The following is a 13,619-nucleotide window of genomic DNA, read 5'->3' on the forward strand; positions in this document are numbered from 1 at the left end:
TACCTAAACGAATGGAATGAGTATGGCGGTTCTCAATTCTCACAAGCAGCAAAGAACATACGTTACTCATGTTCACAACTTAAACCTTCATTGACTACATATAATTTTCGGTAATTGTATGTAAATTACGAAAATCTCTCATTTTCGAACATTTTTTTTTGAGCAAAGCGTATAATTAATTTAGAGACACAGCCAAAGTTAAAGTAAAACTATTAAAAAAAATATTGCCTCCTAGTTTTGAACGGGCGTTATACAGTACGCGGATACATCGAAGTTTTTATCAGGAACTGCTGATTTCCGTTTCATTGAGATATTTAAAATAATTTATTCGAAAATAGTCGCAGTCACACGTGCCTCCGCTTAAAGCGATATGGTATTAAATTCCCATCAGTCCTAGGAGAACTAGAGAACTATTGAGTCACTCATCGATCCCAAAAAAGGTGTTCGAACCGGCTTCCGATAGGAATATAGTTTTGCTTCAAAATTGACTTCAACGACAGTTCGTTATTATGATAAAATCACGCCATTGTGGTTTTCTTGTATTTTGTGAAGGAGGCCAAGTTGACAGTTCTCCGTAACTTGAGGTCGTGTGTCACCCACCCGTTCTAGGGCAGGGTATGAATATTAAATGAGCACTTGGAAAAACCCCGTTTCGCAAAACGCATTTTGGTACGTACGTAGCAATTCTGCGATTTGTCTAAAGGTCTTGTTGATCAAAGCATTTTCCTGAGGTTTTATGTATTTTTTATTGGTTTATTGTTTCCGAGGACTGGCCTGTGCCTTTGATTTATCAGTGATTCTGAGGTTCCGTAGAAGTGAACGAAACCCTTGTAGGTTTGTCCAGGCTGTCGTTGCCTCCTCAATTATGGATGAGGTTTGGTTGATGGGAAGATGTTATTAAACTCAGGATTAATCGCGGTCACAAAAAATAATAATATAGTTTTCATTACCCTAGATGAATAAAGAAAACATTGTCTATAATCTAAATTTTGAAATAAAAAAACCGACTACATATTTCCAAAATATTACCAATTGATAAAGTTAACAAACAGGCTTTTTAATAAAATATGTGTTTCTTTATCATCGTCAACCCACAAAAGTCCACTACTGGACATAGATTCCCGCCAAGGTTGCCTCCCGCCGCAATTTGCCGATTTATATAAAGATTGTTATAGTCTTCTTACTTAAGAGCTATAAACTATAACATATGCAGAATTCGCATGTCAGATTTCGGTCAATAAGACGCTTTTCTACATGAAATTCTATGGTTTGATGATGATATGGAATGATTGAAGACGAGAAAAAGAAGACGAGCATACTGCGAATCTTACGGAAGTGATTAGCGTCGCTCCTAAAGTCCGCTGCCTATCGCCGAAGTTCAGAGAATTTAGCCAAAATTAAATTAGTGTATTGTCGTCGGTATCTGTCCTGACATGTGTACACATTTTTAAGTTAATTGCACAACTTGAAGTTAGCAAATATTACATTAAACGTACAATAAACACAAAAATTTACATTTTTTTTTTATTATTGCTTAGATGGGTGGACGAGCTCACAGCCCACCTGGTGTTAAGTGGTTACTGGAGCCCATAGACATCTACAACGTAAATGCGCCACCCACCTTGAGATATAAGTTCTAAGGTCTTAGTATAGTTACAACGGCTACCCCACCCTTCAAACCGAAACGCATCACTGCTTCACGGCAGAAAATAGGCATTGTGGTGGTACCCACCCGTGCGGACTCACAAGAGGTCTTACCACCAGTAAAATTACATTCCGTTACATAAATATATAGATACAAGTCAAGTTATAAATCTCCATTTTCCAGAAACACCCATTAAATAAACACACAAAACTCAATTTTACGTCTGTCATGTTATCGTAATTTCTGTAATGTAAACAATTTTCAGTTTCCGCTTAGGATCTCGGGTAATTTCTGTAGATGGAAACAAACTACATTTTCCTGAGCAATTAGTATTTGTTTATAGCTATTTTTTTTATTTGCCACCTGAACCCATCACGCACGCACGGCCCATATGGTGGTGAGTGGTTACCCATGGACGTGAGCAATGCCAGGGACGAAGCCAAGCCCCTGCCTACCGTTAGGTACTCTCCAGAAGCCTCGTTTGAAGAAGAACATGTTATAGCGCCCCACCCCAGTAGGAAAGAGCCTATTCCAAAGTCGGATGGTACGTGGAAAAAAAGATCTCTAGAAAGGCACTGTGGATGAACGCAGTGGTTATTGGCAGTATTGATAATGGTGATTACCAGTTCATGGACTGTCTTATACACAGCAAAATACCTTTAAAGCAATATAAAGTCTTTAATTTCCCGATGTCGAATATGTAACGTGGTAAGCGACACGCTAAGGAAGATATTAACAAGCCTTATACATTACGAAGATTTTATAATTATAATAACAAGAGGGCCCGCAGTAGTCGAAATTGGACTATAATTAATTGGAATTGTAAGTTTGTACACTATTATGATTGTATTTTATACTTCTATAATCACAAATTTCGCCAAGACTACACTATAAAAATATTAACAAAGACAAACAATATTTAATCTATTCTCAAACAGACGTCAAGAACAAAAGTTTAACAATAAATAGTATGCATGCGTGTGTGCGTCAAATACATGGTATGTATTGTGTGTAATGTTTTATTTATTGATTTAATGTGTCTTTTATCCATTATTTAAAAAAAATATTAGCATTGTGCACTTCTTCTCTGTATTCTCTATAAGTGTGGAAAATTTCATACTCCTCCGTCCGCGCAATTATCGTAAAAAGGGATACAAAGTTTTTGCTTCACGTATTAATATATAGATAATAATTTCAATCAATACAAAAATACCTATTTGAAATTAATGAATTTCTAGAAAAGGCTTTTAATAAAATTTGCATTGGAGAATTAAAGTAATTTTACTTTGTATAGTAAGTACCCAAGCTAAATTAATATGTGTTACCAACTTCGATCAATAATATTGATCGAAGGTTACCAAACTACAGTTTACGTGTTTGGTGACGAGCGTACGGAAATACGTTCTATTTGTTTTTATGGTAATTGAAATGTTTTCATATTACTCAAGATGTTATTGTATTCGGTATTGAAACGCTAATTTCTGAAACGTTCCGACACTTAAGATTTCAATCTCGCGTCACACAATTTCATAACGTTACATTTGGAAGGTCTCAATGATGATTGTCTGACCTCTTTAAAGTACTGGTACTATATAATTCAGTTTATGAATTCTTTAATGAATCGAGCATGTAATTGTGAATAATAAACTAAACGAAAACGTGGTATAATTGGCGTTATCAACACTGAGGGCACTGTCCATAAAACTGTACGCATCTAGTAAACACCTACCTTTCTTGCATCCTATTTAGTGGTATTCTTATCTATTTTACTAAGCTCCTTACTCTTAACCTGGTAATTTCTTTTTAAGCAATGATGTCATCACGAACCACCCTATTTCAGCAGCGAGGCAACTATTGGGTCAACTGCATAACATTTGATTCGAAAACTTGCTCTAATAGCTAATAAAAAAGTTTTAACGCAAGGGCCTCCGATCACAGGTAAACCCATAGAAATATCTTTCTTTCAAATAGAAATATCAATAAAATCGTTTGCTAATTGCAATTAAGATTATTTGTTATAATAATAAGTATTTAGTAGGAATCTCAATTCGGTCGTGGAAAGATGGTAAGTGAATGAAAATTCCAAAAATCTTTTATCAGCTTCAACTAAATTGGCCTTTCTATTTCTGTAAATTTATGAACACAGAGATCACAAGTGATATAATGTCTTTTATAAAACCGCAGCGTTCATATACAATAATAAATATTTTCAAGTGTTATTTACTTATCACGATATTGTAAGATTTTAGTTTTAAAGAAAGTAGTAGAATTATTTTATTTAATATATTTTGTACACTCAGCTGTTAGAAAAAAACACGACAATAAGGATACAGAGTACAAGGGCACTACTTATTTCATGTTGAAATCTCTTCCAGTAGGCTCGCAAATGGAAAGAAGAATTAGGGACACAAACCAAGTGCATACAGTAAACATTACATATAATAATATATACATATTACAAGATACAAAACAATATATATAAATACAAATACGCACACACACACACACACACACCCACATATATATATACATACACACATATACTTACTTTATATTATAATACATTATACAAATATAACATTTTCTTCGTTGAAAATGTGCGTCAGTTTAACTAGCCTGTTTTTCAATGGAATGTTTTCAATATTATACGCTTTCTAATATCAATTGTTCACAATCGAACATCGTTTTGTTCATATGCAATTTTTTATAATAAATGGAACATATTATTTTAATTGGTATTAGCATAAACAGTGATGTAATTTTATACATATTCATAACCAGATGTGGCCCGCGGTTACGCCGTCCTCAATTTGGAATTCAAAAATAATGAAACATGTTGCATTTGTCGCCAATAAATGCATATAATACTTTTAGTTAAATAAATACATACGACACACAGTTTACATGTTTCTAAGAACTAAGTCGTTCCGTTGCGGTGTTGTGGAGATATTTGAATTATATTTATTTGCAAAATGCTTTTTGTAAAAGGTTAACAACAACGGCAGTAAAAGGATCGCACAGGATTAGGTTTCCGCATCAGGAATACTGAGCTCGGGGGCTGGAATTTGGAATCGCATATACCTAAGGTAGGTAGACTACCACCCTGCCTATTTCTGCCGTGAAGCAGTAATGCGTTTCGGCTTGACGGGCGGGGCAGCCGTTGTAACTATACTGAGATCTTAGAACTCATATCTCAAGTTGGGTGGCACATTTACGTTGTAGATGTATTGGGCTCCAGTAACCACTAAAACCAGGTGGGTTGTGAGCTCGTCCTCCCATCGAAGTGATAAAAAATTGTGGTGAAGTGATAAAAAATAGTGGTGTCAGCGTCGGGCTTATATGGATTATGTTAATTCAATAGCTGATGGTTCAAATGAATAATATATCTACAATTTGACTTTTGCCTGTTGCGCAGTTTAATTCAAGAAAATCAGAACAAAATAATAACATATATATTATTTACTGCAAAAGGATCTCGAAGAGGATATTCGATTATAACAAAATCCATAAAATTTCGAAAAATAAACTTTCTATTACGCGGCCTAAATAAGCATATACGTACGTATTGTGAGCGAATGGTATCGTATGAATGAGATGAGACTTACTGGCGGCTACAGTCTACACTGTACTGTGTTATTGTTTGTAAATCAGTTTCTCAGAAGTTTGGTGTGCGATTTCTAATGCGCGAATGTCATTTGTTATCGGTATTAGATTTTAATGGTTTTTATCGGTACGCGAGTTTTATTGTAATAGTTTGTTCATTCGAATAAGGCCGTAAGTACTATGCGGTACAGTTTTGCAATTGAGCTTATGACTGATTGTTTTGAAATGGGAATCGATATTAAGGATCTTTAGAAGTACAAATAACCATATAAAACTAGATAAGTTTGTTTATCCTTTGTAACACACTGAGTTTCTCGTCGGATCTTCTCAGTGGGTTGCGATTGCAATCCGATTCAGCGAAGCACCGCCCTTGCTAGGGATAGTGTTAGCAAATTCGGTGATCCTAGTATAACCCCTCGAGGTTATTAGGATAGGTAAGAAAAAAATCCTTTGCAGCAATCAAATAACGTACTACGAGGATCTCTTTGAGGGAGCGCCGCACTGTATCTCCCCACCCCCGCGCGCTTTTCCACAGAGTAAGGGCTTTGTCCTCTCGGAGTTCTTTTCGATGGGTTTTGAAGCGACTTTTTGAGTCCGTGCATGACGACATCTCAGCTCCAAAGGGTGGCAATTAAAAAAAAATAGTTTAAAAAAACTTCGATATTATTGAAATTATAATTCTTCTACTCATATCTGTCAGAAAAATATTTATAACTAATAACGCCATGCACCCCACGCTTTTTTTACAATCAAATGTATATTTTTTTATACTATTTTCAATTTAAATTTATTAATATTTATTTTCTATTTTTTAGTTGAATTTCAGTTTTTCATATATATTTTTTCAATTTCTTTTTTTTAATATTGTATTGTCATCGGTCCTCGATAAATCTACAAATTTTGAACGAAATCTGGCCGTTTAAAGTGGGTCAAAATCGCGTCTAAAGGAGTCAGTTACAAACATACATACAAGTGAAGCTAATATAAAGCGTGTAATAATAGTATCCAAATTGAATGCTGACTTTGTTAACTATTCATCCACGTCTTCGCTAGGTCTGCCGCGTATCTTCGATATTTTCTGGTGGTTACATCTGATGGAGTGTCGGACGAAAATGCGGTAGAGTTCAGATAAGGCATCGAGTGGAAATGGGTCGCTCACGTACTTTTCAAAGCTTTCGTCCTCAACATATCAGGCGGGGTTCAGTACTTGCTGAAGCAGGAAGCGTCGGGAATGCACGGGGCGAAATTGAATTCGATGCTTAGATCCATCCATCGCAATGAAGAAGCATCGTGGATGCCTTTCGTCCTTCCTCGGGTCACAAAGTAGCTTTAATGTCTACGAAACCGTATCTGTATCGAAAGCAATGTGTCGTCTCACAGAAATACCGAGATAATTGATTTACGTATGATGTATGTAAATTTTTGTAACTGTTCAAAAGATTTATCCATTGTCGGTATGTACATAAATGACCTTTCGTTTATCTTCAAGGAATCGATGTGAGTAACGGTGCGGAGTCATGATGTTGCCATAATAATAATAATAATAAACAACAAACCACATCCACAACAGCTTAAAGCTTCTAGATTTAAAAGATAACATATTTATTTCACTACAAAAAGCAGCTATACTAAATACATGCAGAATAGTGAGAAAGTTCCTGCAGCTTTAAGAATACTACACGTAATAAAAACTAGCCTAATAACTCATAGCTACTGTATGTTGCTTGGCCAAAAGCCCGTATATACAGTTCTGCCGGCTCTGTCGATAGACTGGGCTGAGAAAGGGGAAATCTAGAAAAATAATAATAATAAATCCTCGATACTGCGCGCATTGTGAGAAGGTTTCTCACTCTGGAGTCCTAACCACTTGTGGCTAGTGACGTAGACACCGCCATCAGCGGCAATCTGCTTTTATATAGTGTTTTTTTAAAATTGTATTTTTAATATATTTAAAAAAAAACATTGTTTAATTAATAAGATGTTAAATACATAATAATCATAATAAAAAACCTTTTTATTTCATGTTTTACAATCTCAGGTGGATATACTATATGACATTAAACAACAAGTTTCACTTTTATTAGTAATTTAGTTTAAATTATGTTAGTAATATAAGTACGTGTATTAAAATAATTGTAAATTAACCCGAGAAGAGAAAGATTAAGAAGTCCCGGTTTGGGTAAAGTACTCCTTTGCCCATTTTTGTCTGTCTTGTGCTATGAGGTGCCAAATATTGCCATACTGTCTACTAAACTCGAACAGAATGTTTCAAAAAGTCAAGTTTTAATTTCAAAAATCTCAGTATAAGATTTTCATTTTACGGTTCACAAATTGTTATCATTATAAACAAAAACAAACAAAAAAAAATCGTATACTAATAGTTTTTGATTGTAGTTTTAATAACAATTATCACGTGATAAAACAAAATTACAACATCCCAAAATGATTTTAAATTGTTGACGAAATCACTTAATTGACGGGCGCGAGAATAGCGTACGTCATATCTTATACGTACTGGTTCGAAACATCATATCACTTATCAGTCGCTCAGAAAGTTACGAGAACAACAATGCGTTATAAAACAAGAAGTGTGGACTAAATAACGCTTCAGTCCGCGAGAGCACATCGCAAGGTCAAGAACGAGTGGGCTCTTTGGTACTGGCTGAAAGGAGCACAGCGCGACACGACTTTATTATTTAAAAAAAAAAAAAGAGGAATAAAATATTTTTTAAATACAATTCGAGATTCAAAAATACGAATCGTGTGCGAGAGACGCACGTGCGCGGACGCGTCTTAATAACAACTAAAAAGTAACAATTGTGTGTCAGTCGAAGCGATCTATTTCGCAATTTCATTTATAAAAAATTGCGCTAAAGCCCTGTGATTTTTTAAAAAAATAAATACACATGTTCGTTCATATTGTGTACAATTAAATCGTTAAGTTGGGTGACTACGGGAATTTCGTTGAGTGAGTATATTTATTATTATCTATTTATGAAATATAAATTAAATACTTTACGTAGATAATAGCGGTATTTACAAAATGAGATAAAATGAATTTAGATGAAGTAAAATACAAAATACAATAATATAAATAGTAAAGATTAAATGAAAACAAAAGCTAGAATATCAAGAAATATAATTCAGGTGTAGATATACTTATATACCCTTGAGTATGGTCCCATTAATGGGTGATCGAGTTATGGCCAGCTATGGCAGACCGTGAGAAAACTTGAAGGCAACAATCTACGAATTCTCAATATATAACATTAATTTTGTTATATATAAAATTTTGCAGTAGACAGCGGCTTGGCTCTGCCCCTGGCATTGCTGAAGTCCATGGGCGACGGTAACCACTCACCATCAGGTGGGCCGTATGCTCGTCTGCCAACAAGGGCAATAAAAAAAAATGCATACGACATTCTTGCTCATACGAATCTATCTTTTTCTGAGCTATTTCATTAAGCATAGAATTGTGAGCATCGAATTAAATTTTCCGTCATTTTGGCGAATCGCAGATTTCAATAAATCAAATGAAAACACTTTTAGTCTCTGAAGGCCTCCACACGCTTCGTCGTAATAACGCGGTTGATCGCTAGTAAAATAAAATCTATGTGACCGCGCCCTCAGAGGAGCGATTAGCTGGCGACCACCTTTTAGTCATTAAATTTAATTTTTGCAATCATTCATGACGGAATATACAAAAAACAGTCGGTACCGGCTTGCGGTAGGCAGCGGCTTTGCTCTGCCCCTGGCATTGCTGAAGTCCATGGGCGACGGTAACCAATCAACATCAGGTGGGCCCTGTGCTCGTCTGCCTACAAGGGCAATAAAAAAAAACATACATATAAATGTACATGTTCTAGAACATCCAAAATATCCACGCATTTATCGTATATGTACGTCATTACGTATTATTATTCCCGCCAAAATATCTTACACTTCGAATATCAACTGAAACGGATAAATGTCAAATTTGAGCACTTATATCTTTAATGATATATTTAATAAAATTTGTTATAATGTATTAAATTGAGAACTATTTATTTTAGATCTTACGAATTCAAAACCGTTTTTAGTTTGGCGTGTTCTACAACTATGCACAGAAAATTATATTATATAATATATTGCAATATCATTAAGAGTGCTTTTATGGTTTAAACTTGCGTTTTTTATTTCGTACGTCTCGAGAAACACAGAGGTTTCGGTCACGGCCGATTAAGACGGTTACTGAACGATATTTTAATGATGTGGTTTTGATATCGTCGGAAGCTCTAAAAAGTTAAAAATAAACGTTAGATTAAAAAGAAGTACTTTTGATTTCATTTGCGTCACAAATAAACCGACATATTATATGCTAAATATTAGAAGTTAATCGGAAAGTCATTTTTTACGATTTCAATGAGTACCTAACAATGATACTTTGTCTAGTTTCGCTTAATTATTGTTATTGGTATATTGGTATGAAGTACCAACAACAATTGTAACAATTTTAAACTGAACTCTAGAATGGATGCGGGGCAAAAACTATCCAAATTTTTTATGCATATATCAGGTGTGTGTCGAAGCAGTCGATAATAGATAATACGATTTATACGTTGTCAATGATGTTGTGATAATTTATGATTATTATTATTATTATTAGGGACTTTTTGGCGGGAACGCGAGGAGTGAAGTTGTGTGATTTGTTTTATTTTGTCTTTTTAGTGTTTCTTCAGGTTTAAATGTGTAATAACGATGGTTTATTAACCGTTTAATATCTGTGAAAGTGCACAAATGTGGGAAAATGAAACAAAGCCCCCGGACGTAACTTCTCGGGGTCCTCCAAAAAGTCCACTGAAAAAATCTCAGTAAATTACCACCATTTTACTAAGATTATATTTCATCCCATATCATCTCACCTCATTTCATTTCATTTCATTTCATTCCATATTATCATTTTTCATAAAACTAAAAATATAAATTAAAATAAGATATGACTTAAAGATCTTAATTACCAAGTCATAAAATCTCTTAAAAAAATTGACTATTTTTAGTTTGGCCGACGGTGGCTTGCTCGTCATCTACCGGCGTATCTATCAAGCAATAAGATGTCTAAATTAATCATGAATGAAAATAGTAGATGGATTCTTCGTATGTAGTTCGGAAAACGCTTTTGCTCCGTTATCGTGCGCCAGTGACGTACATCACAACGTCACACATGTAGGTATGTATTTATCCGGAATAGCTGAAACTCTTCCAAGCGGATGTTTATCAGATGTTTATTGACATGTTTTGCGTTCCATACACGAACCAATGGTACGATAGTTTGTATCTTCTCTTGTTAGTAATGAGCTATCAATTATTTAGGCTTAATTGAATTTACTGGTGGTGGGACCTCTTGTGAGTCCGCGCGGGTAGGTACGCCTATTTCTGCCGTAAAGCAGTAATGCGTTTCGGTTTGAAGGGTGGGGCAGCCGTTGTAACTATACTTGAGATTTTAGAACTTATATCTCAAGGTGGGTGGCGCATTTACGTTGTAGATGTCTATGGGCTCCAGTAACCACTAAAAACCAGGTGGGCTGTGAGCTCGTCCACCATGTAAAGAATAAAAAAAAAATTTTTTTTTTAAGGACAATGACCTGTACGTATTGTTTTTTTAGATCAAATGATCACATAATAGATTGGTACGTTCATTGTGTTTGATCTTGAACCGCGCTGTTTATTTATTGTGCTCGTGGCTTAGGTATTTGTGTTTGTTTGCCAGAGTAGTACTCACGATTAGCTAATTAAAATATTGCAGATTTATAAAATCTAAACGCGACTGTAGAGCGATTGCTATTCCTGACTTCAGTTAGGCCATGAGTGAGCCTCTACGCTGAAGTGCTAATTAATTAAACTTTAGATTTTGACAAAAACAGCGTTATTTTAGACAAAGTATTACACATTACATTTACTGGCGGTAGGAAATCTTGTGAGTCCGCGCGGGTAGGTACGCCTATTTCTGCCGTGAAGCAGTAATGCGTTTCTGTTTGAAGGTTGGGGGACAGCCGTTGTAACTATACTTGAGACCTTAGCACTCATATCTCAAAGTGGGTAGCGCAATTACGTTGTAGATGTCTATGGGCTCCAGTAACCACTTAACACCAAGTCGGGTGTGAGCTCGTCCACCCATCTAAGCAATAAATAAAAAAATACATTAACAACTGATGACTTCGTAGAAACGACAAAATTCGATATAACATACACACATGCATATTTGTTCAGTTTTAATTTCTGTATTTCTTTTTATCAAGAAATAAATTTGCATCCCATTATATGTTATTGAATAATAAACTAAACCGAATACGAACTACGAAGAAGATAGCACACGCCGAATTCGTGCGTTGTCTGACAATGTTTTGACGCGACCCCTGACTCATCATCTATACGGCAATAATTAAATGAGCCTCATTAACATTTCGTTAAGCTTTCGCGGGTCATAAAGATGTTTAATATTACTGCGACGAATAAAACCGATCACAGCGAGACGTTCCTCAAAATCACAAAACAATGTAATTATTACGATCGGTCAATGGCATCACGCTAAGACCATAATGTGTCGTATGTGCCGAATAGCGATTATCTATATTTATAGAATAAAAATGAATTGCTGTTCTCTAAAACTCGAAAACGGCTGGGCCGATTTGGCTAATTTTGGTCTTGAATTATTTGTGGAAGTCCAGAAAAGGTTTAGAAGGCAGATAAATATGAAAATGCTCGGAAACAAATAATTTTGTTTTCCCTTTGATGTGTCCCCCGTCGGACGGACTCCTTTTGTTTGTTTTAAGTTTATTTTATACAAAAGTTTAGGTATTTTACTTATCGATTGAGGCACTACGAAGTCTGCTGGGTCAGCTAGTATTTAATAAAGATACTGACTACGATTGGGAATGGGAATGTAAGCCTGTCAATCGCCAAGACAATAAGACGATCTCAAAAGAGCGCAGATATTCATTTTTAAGGCGTTTTCGTCCGCCCTATATCATGCTTAATTTTTAAGGGATTTTATGACCTGGTCACTAAGACCTTTAATGTCATGTCTTTTTTATTTTTGTATTTTAATCTTTATTCTTATTTTTATGAAAAATGATAATATGGAGTGAAATGAAATGAAATGAAGATGACTAATTTGAGACATTAATCAACTGGGATGAAATTAAATGAAATGAGATGATATTGGATGAAAAATGATATCCGTAAAATGGTGGTCATTTACTGAAATTTTTTCAGTGGACTTTTTGGAGGATCCCGAGAAGTTACGTCCAGCGGCTTTGTTTCACTTTCCCACATTCGTGCACTTTCACAGATATTAAACAGTTAATAAACCACCGTTATTACACTTTTAAACCTGAAGAAACACTAAATAGACAAAATAAAACAAATCACACAACATCACTCCTCGCGTTCCCGCTAAAAAGTCCTATATCAGTTGCCAACATCGGCAGACGGATGTCAATGCATTGTCAACGTGCACAGGTTTAGTAAGTGGTTTCCAAACCCATACAGATTAATAGCGTAAATGGAGACATTTCTTCGCGGTAGAACTAGACAGGGTGGTGGTACCTACCCGTGCGGACTGACTAGACGTCCTACCACCAGTAAATGTATCTCAGACACCGGACTGCAACGATTCTTGTCTAATTTGAAAACGTTACCTCCTCGAGTCGTAATTCTAGAATATTTTCAAATTTTATTTTCGAGTAGCAACGAACAATAGTAGTTTATAAATGCAAATCAGATCTTATCTGGTTTTCGGTTAAATTAATTAGACATGTATACGATGTTAAATAGTATCTCTGTCGTCTGTTAACGAACACCCAAATAACGTTTCGCAGCGTCAAACACTTCTTTATGATTTATTCTAGCAATTTCCTTTGATGAAACTTTGTGTTGAAATTTTTAAGCACAAGTGAGGGTATATTGTTTTGCACTTCTTACCATATTATTTACTGGCAGTAGGGTTTGTCGGTAATCTGGAGAGATAGAGAACACCATCGTATTTATATCTGCTGTGTGTATAGAGAATATACATGCATTCTAATTAGAAGTATGGGACAGTCTTCTTCTGCCTCGTGTCAAAGAGGGACTCATGTTGTAACGTCTATGGGCTTTTGTAGCTAGTGAAGGTGTGGGTCGCGAGTTCGTGCATTTAGTGAAAAAAAAACTACTCCAGTGCATCATCGTATCTTAAAACGAGCTTATCATCATCCGCTGTCAATGCAATGTCAAGATAGGCAGGCGAGCTTTTGGTTTGCCTAACGTTAAACAGTTCTCAAAGTTCACAACTCGAATTCTGCCGCTCATTATTGAGAGATGCGAATGTACCATCCATTATTAGAAAAGAGAGAGC

The 13,619-nt window shown here is 35.4% G+C and overlaps 2 protein-coding genes across 6 annotated transcripts in view; one reads left to right on the forward strand and one right to left on the reverse strand.

The window, feature by feature from the left end:
- Nucleotides 1–13,619, reverse strand: part of LOC101744498 (neurobeachin) — a 573,788-nt gene that overhangs the window by 51,984 nt on the left and 508,185 nt on the right. The gene's annotated exons all lie outside the window — the stretch shown is intronic.
- LOC101744355 (facilitated trehalose transporter Tret1-2 homolog) overlaps nucleotides 1–13,619 on the forward strand; it is an 82,434-nt gene that overhangs the window by 31,952 nt on the left and 36,863 nt on the right. The window contains exon 1 of one of the 2 annotated variants that reach the window (XM_062672223.1): nucleotides 4,564–4,731. The exons of the other annotated variant lie outside the window; for it this stretch is intronic. The gene's annotated coding sequence lies outside the window, so the exon portion shown is untranslated. Of the gene's footprint in view, nucleotides 1–4,563; nucleotides 4,732–13,619 lie in introns of those variants that run through there. 2 annotated transcript variants of the gene reach the window in all.

This window comes from Bombyx mori, chromosome 14, assembly GCF_030269925.1.
Source record: "Bombyx mori chromosome 14, ASM3026992v2".
In the NCBI taxonomy this organism is placed as follows: domain Eukaryota; kingdom Metazoa; phylum Arthropoda; class Insecta; order Lepidoptera; family Bombycidae; genus Bombyx; species Bombyx mori.